This window comes from Priapulus caudatus, unplaced genomic scaffold (genome assembly GCF_000485595.1).
Source record: "Priapulus caudatus unplaced genomic scaffold, Priapulus_caudatus-5.0.1 Scaffold287, whole genome shotgun sequence".
NCBI classification, from domain to species: Eukaryota; Metazoa; Priapulida; class Priapulimorpha; order Priapulimorphida; family Priapulidae; genus Priapulus; species Priapulus caudatus.
In genome coordinates, this window is record NW_014577348.1 from 36,354 (window position 1) to 42,045 (window position 5,692).

The window sequence follows — 5,692 nt, forward strand, 5'->3', positions numbered from 1 at the left end:
CCCCTCTCTCTCTCTCCCTCTCTCTCTCTCTCTCTCTCTCTCTCTCTCTCTCTCTCTCTCTCTCTCTCTCTCTCTCTCTCTCTCTCTCTCTCTCTCTCTCTCTCTCTCTCTCTCTCTCTCTCTCTCTCTCTCTCTCTCTCTCTCTCTCTCTCTCTCTCTCTCTCTCTTTCTCTCTGTCTCTTTTTCCTCCATGTATATCTTATTCCTCATGTATTTCTACGTATCTTTATTTTTCTCTTCCTCACCCCACACTCTCTCTCTCTTTTTCTTTCGCATCCTTTCTCGGGTTTCTCGCGGGTAACCTGCATGACAATATTGCTTTGTAACATGCGATACGAAATGCTTCATATCTTGCATCATGAAACACATCCGTCGTTCATCGACCTAGCATATGGTGTGCACAATGTCCGAATATGCGCGCACATGTAGGACATGTCGATACAGGCAGCTACACTCGCTTTCCACAATAATACTCCGTATGTACGGTGTTCGTGTCTTCTGGGTCTACACGCAAGTCGCAGCGTGTTATTGTTGGGCAACGTCGCAAACCGGAATGAAATTATTACAAAGAGGCTGGCGTTCCCGTAGCCATGGAGACGCGGATGAGAGAAAAAAACAAGAGACAGAAGAATCCTTTGTTAATCACAGGGCGAGCTTTAAAAAATCATTAACATTTGCCGCACGATGAAAGGCGCAGAAAATAAAGCGTCATTCGAGACATATCACGAAGAATCAAATATCACCTGCCTGTGCATTGTAGTAACAATGGCTCGTTTTCTTTTGCACCGCACACGTACACGAGACGTAAATTAAAGCATCCTTTTGTATTATACCTACTATGTAGGGCGAGACACGCCTCTCCGATAACTTGGCGAGCGCCCTTTGATCGTTCGCGTTTCTAATCTGCCCACACTCGACAATGGGATGTAGCAGGATATAGAACCCTTGTGCGCATGAGGGATCAGCTCATTAAATTTTGTTGGGCTGTATTGCTACAACAAGTGGCATCCCGAGGTTTCGTTAACAGAGAGGTGACAGTATTTAAAAAAGATATACGATATAAGGTATAGATAAAACGAATAGAAATTTAGATTTTGTGTATGAGACGTGGAATTTTAATTACCATACTTGTTAAAATGGATTTACGTCTATTACCCTTAAACCCATGGTTAGTCTGTATGTTTATGAATAATTTACTACGTCAAAACCCCAATTTGTTTTAGGCGTCACACACATCTGTATTCTGTATTTTCTGTTTTTTGTACTAGAATGTCAGAGTTTTATATTGTTAACCCATATAAAAAGAAGTTATCCGGTAAGCGATCGGGAATATATTATCTCTTAAAAGTACCGCACATACGCGTTTTCAAATAATTACCAGGTTCCATACAAACATATAATGCTCTTCTTTTTTGTTGATATCGATGTAATAAATATTGGTAAGTAGCATAAATAAATACGCCATAGATCATCTAAAAATAATGTTCAAATATGAAATATTGTTTTTTATCTGCTGCAACCCATTAGAAATGCAAACGCTCAGTAGCCTAAAAGAAAGGTTCGAATTTATTCTGTTCAAATAAGCGCGGGAAATCATTTAAACTCAGCACAATTAACAATGTGTTCGTGATATTATTAGCTACACGTTGTTCTCCCACACCACCAAGGATTTATACGTATTCAAACGCCACTTCTCAACGTTCACACACGAAGGACATGCTCACATTTGTGTCAAGATCCCGTCGCGCTCACGTACTACTAATTAACTAACTGAAAGTTGTTTGCAATCACATTATCGACGCAATTAAGCTTGTTAGTTGAGCCAGTAAACACGCACACAAATTTCAATATTCAAACACGTTCAAGTGGTGAAGATAGACTTTCGTTGTTCTCGCTTATATCTGCCCTAATTATAGACAAAGGCCATCGGTGTATCTAGATGTTTTTTACCATTGAGTTTAATGAATGTGCCTCATATACGAGGCACACGTAGCTGGTAGGAACTACTGACCGTTTTAAAATGACATTCAGCGTCTCTCCCTCCACATCTCTCTCTCTCTCTCTCTTTCTCTCTCTCTCTCTCTCTCTCTCTCTCATCTTCTCTCTGCCTCATCTTTCTGCTCCTCTCTGCTGATCTGCTCTTCTCTCTCTCTCTCTCTCTCATATATATATAATATATGATGATTATTTATTATATACTATATATATACTATATACTCTCTCTCTCCTGCTAATACTATTATTATATATAATTATAGTATAGTATATATATATATATATATATGTATAGTGTCGTTGTAGGTGTGTGTGTGTGTGTGTGTGTGTCGTGTGTGTGTGGTGTGTGCGTGTGCGTGTGGCGTGTGCGTGTGGCGGTATGTGTGTGTTGTGTGGTGTGTGTGTGTGTGTGTGTGTGTGTGATATGTGTGTGTGTGTGTGTGTAGTGTGTGGTGTGTGTGTGTGTGTGTGTGTATGTGGTGTGTGTGTGTGTGTGTGTGTGTGTGTGTGTGTGCGTGAGTGTGTGTGAGTGTGTGTGTGTGTTGTGTGTGTGTGTGTGTTGTGTGTGGCGTGTGTGTTGTGTGTGTGTGTGTGTGTGTGTGTGTGTGTGTGTGTGTGTGTGTGAGTGAGTGTGTGTGCGCCGTTATGTTGTGTGTGTATGTGTGTTTGTCTAGTGTGTGTGTGTGTGTGTGTGTGTGTGTGTGTGCTGTTGGTGTGTGGTGTGTGTCTGTGGCAACTCAGAGTTCGAGGAAATGTCACTTGATTTTAGAAGGTTTTGGTAGGCAGATCTCGACCAGTCGGAAGAACATCAACAATCATCAAAAACAATCAAATCACCTCCGCTCGTCAAATCAAAGTGGTCAGATAGCATAGAACGGTTGAATATTGTATACATATTTGTGCGAATGCATAGCTGAGTGCGAGGCACATAGTTCTGTGGACCGAGAAAAGTAATGTTTCCCTAGACCTCTGGTCTTGGACACAATAGATTTTCTCTGTCCACAAAACTCTACGTTGCCCGAGCAACCAGGTAAGCACTGCACTGATATATGTGAAATTATGTGTAATTAATGGTAGAGCAGGTAATAATTCTACGGAGAGTATGATACGCCGAAAAAACGAGGAAAATTGCAATTTGCAAAATTGCCTTAGCCTACTTTACGCGTAACTCAATAACTCAAATTAACCTTGAACAAAATTCACTCAGCCTCGTCCCTAATAGTCTTTCACGTACATAATTATAGACTAAAAAGTGTGACACGAAGACAAACTATGGTCTCACCAAATAAACAACAGTGATATCAGCAATATCATATTATGACAAACATTATGATCAGATTCGACAGGAAATCTAGGAATATAGACGTAGAGTTGTTTCCATCACATTCTTGGTGTTTTACTGTCTTTACATTTTACTAGGTCGTGATCAGATATCCTGTCCTCGTCTAGCAGTTAAAGCGCTCCTATTCCGCACATCGCGGCGGCAATTGGTGACGAGATACAGTGTTTATGTCAGATGTCAGCACCGATCAGCGGACAACATTGATTTTCAGAGGGCAATATTGCTTTTTCTCTCAGAGTACATAAACTGCCCTATACCAGTTACAATGTGTTATTTTCTACATCCATGAAAAGTGACTTACGCGTCGCCATATATACTGGAAAAAAGGATAGCGAACACCATTTCCTATAAATGCTGAGCGATGGAACTGTAAATGGCATGCCGATGGCAAGTATTCCGTGAGAGCATGAAGTTTGTCATTAGGGCAAATGTGTATACTGCGCTACAATGTAACCCCATCTAAGATGAAACGCTGCGAACAAACGCCCGTTGGTATGATTGATATGATATGATATGATATGATATGATATGATATGATATGATATGATATGATATGATATGATATGATATGATATGATATGATATGATATGATATGATTGACCTAATGCTGATTCGTCTGACGAAAGTATCAGGTGCATGGCGTAAAGACGTTAGGTGAATGCTAACGCCACCATTAACGCAAGCTTCTACTTCATACACTCATAAATCATCGCGGAGAGTACTGAAGATCAACAACACACACCGACTAGTTCTGTAGGGTTGCAGCAGTTGTTGCTTACGTTCACGCGATATTATTCGTCGTACTAGAGTACCTGCTATTAATTCTAAATCTAATCTCTAAATCTAATCTCTAAATCTAATCTCTAAATCTAATCTCTAAATCTAATCTTAAGTCTACTGCTAGATTACCTGATATTGGCACTCTATCCCTATTGAGCACCTGTTATGCTGTCTATCTTCCCTTAGATCCGCTGATATTGGATCTAATCGCTCTCGGATGATCTTATATCAGTTCTAGCCACTTTTATATTACCTAATATTGGTGTACCCTCCCTTTAATAATCTATTGGTGGCTCTATCTACGTTCTAGATTACACGATAATATAATATTGGTTTTATCGAAGGTACGCACATATAAGAACTACTAATTTATATAACGCGGTTGGCTTTGGAATACGTACATGCGATCTCTACCAGGCGATAACGGGATTTCCTCGATTCAGCTGCACACCGAGACAAGCACGCATCTACACAGATCTGTCCCACTATTCTGTAATTCTGCTTACTACACGCTGCTTAAACTCTCGTTCTATTTTATATCCGTAATTAGTCGTACTGTGGCAGAGCAAACAGTGGCTAAAGAGCGTAAATCGTAAGCGCGACACAATAACGTGTCATGGAACAGAGCACATACTGTTTGCCGCGCGGCGCGCTTTCACATAAGTGCTCGCTTGTTCGCTTTACGCGTCATAGAGAAGTTGAATGCGTAAGTGACCCATTTTCAGTTTAAATCTCCGTCGGAGTTAGCATTTTATACATGACCCGTATACATGCAATCACAACGTTATGATAGGAAAATGAGCCAACCTGTCTCAGCTGGCAAACGCTTCCTCCTTATACAAGGTCACGGGATCGTTTCATGAAAATGGCATATATATTTGGCGTTTCTTGTGTAAAGTGTTAGGTGAAAGAGAAGATACGTAATAGAAATCTGACGTATTACGGTTTCCAGTAGGAGCGCTTGCATTGATAGCGTGCTACACATGTATTTTTCGCGTATTTGGAAACTCGTTTTAGTGAAAATTCGAACGTCAAGCATACAGGATATGAGTCATGTTCAACGTTCTGTTGTGCTAAACAGATTTCCGCGTTCATGTTAGGATTTTATATAAACATACATTAAACGCAATGAACATCGTTTCGAATTAAAATCATACTAAATTTGACAAATCAATTACGCAATAATACATTAAAGGGAAGCCGTGCATGGATCATTATTAACAACGTTAAAATGTTTTTTAACCCTATAGATAGTTTGCTAAACATTTGATTAAATAAACTACACAGCAGGTATTTGTCTTGATACACACGATATATACGGTGCGAGAACAGACGGGGAAGCTTCGAAGATTATCCATGCGTAAATCCATGCGTGAATAATTTAACGCACACATAACACCCGCACATACAACACACACGTACAGCACATACATACACACACACACACACACACACACACACACACACACCACGCACACTCACATACACGTATACATGCACGCACACACATGCACTCACACGCACACACACACACACACACACACACACACACACACACACACGCACGCACGCAC

The 5,692-nt window shown here is 40.4% G+C and overlaps 1 protein-coding gene across 1 annotated transcript in view; it reads right to left on the minus strand.

The window, feature by feature from the left end:
* Positions 1–5,692, minus strand: part of LOC106808576 — a 43,360-nt gene that overhangs the window by 3,090 nt on the left and 34,578 nt on the right. The gene's annotated exons all lie outside the window — the stretch shown is intronic.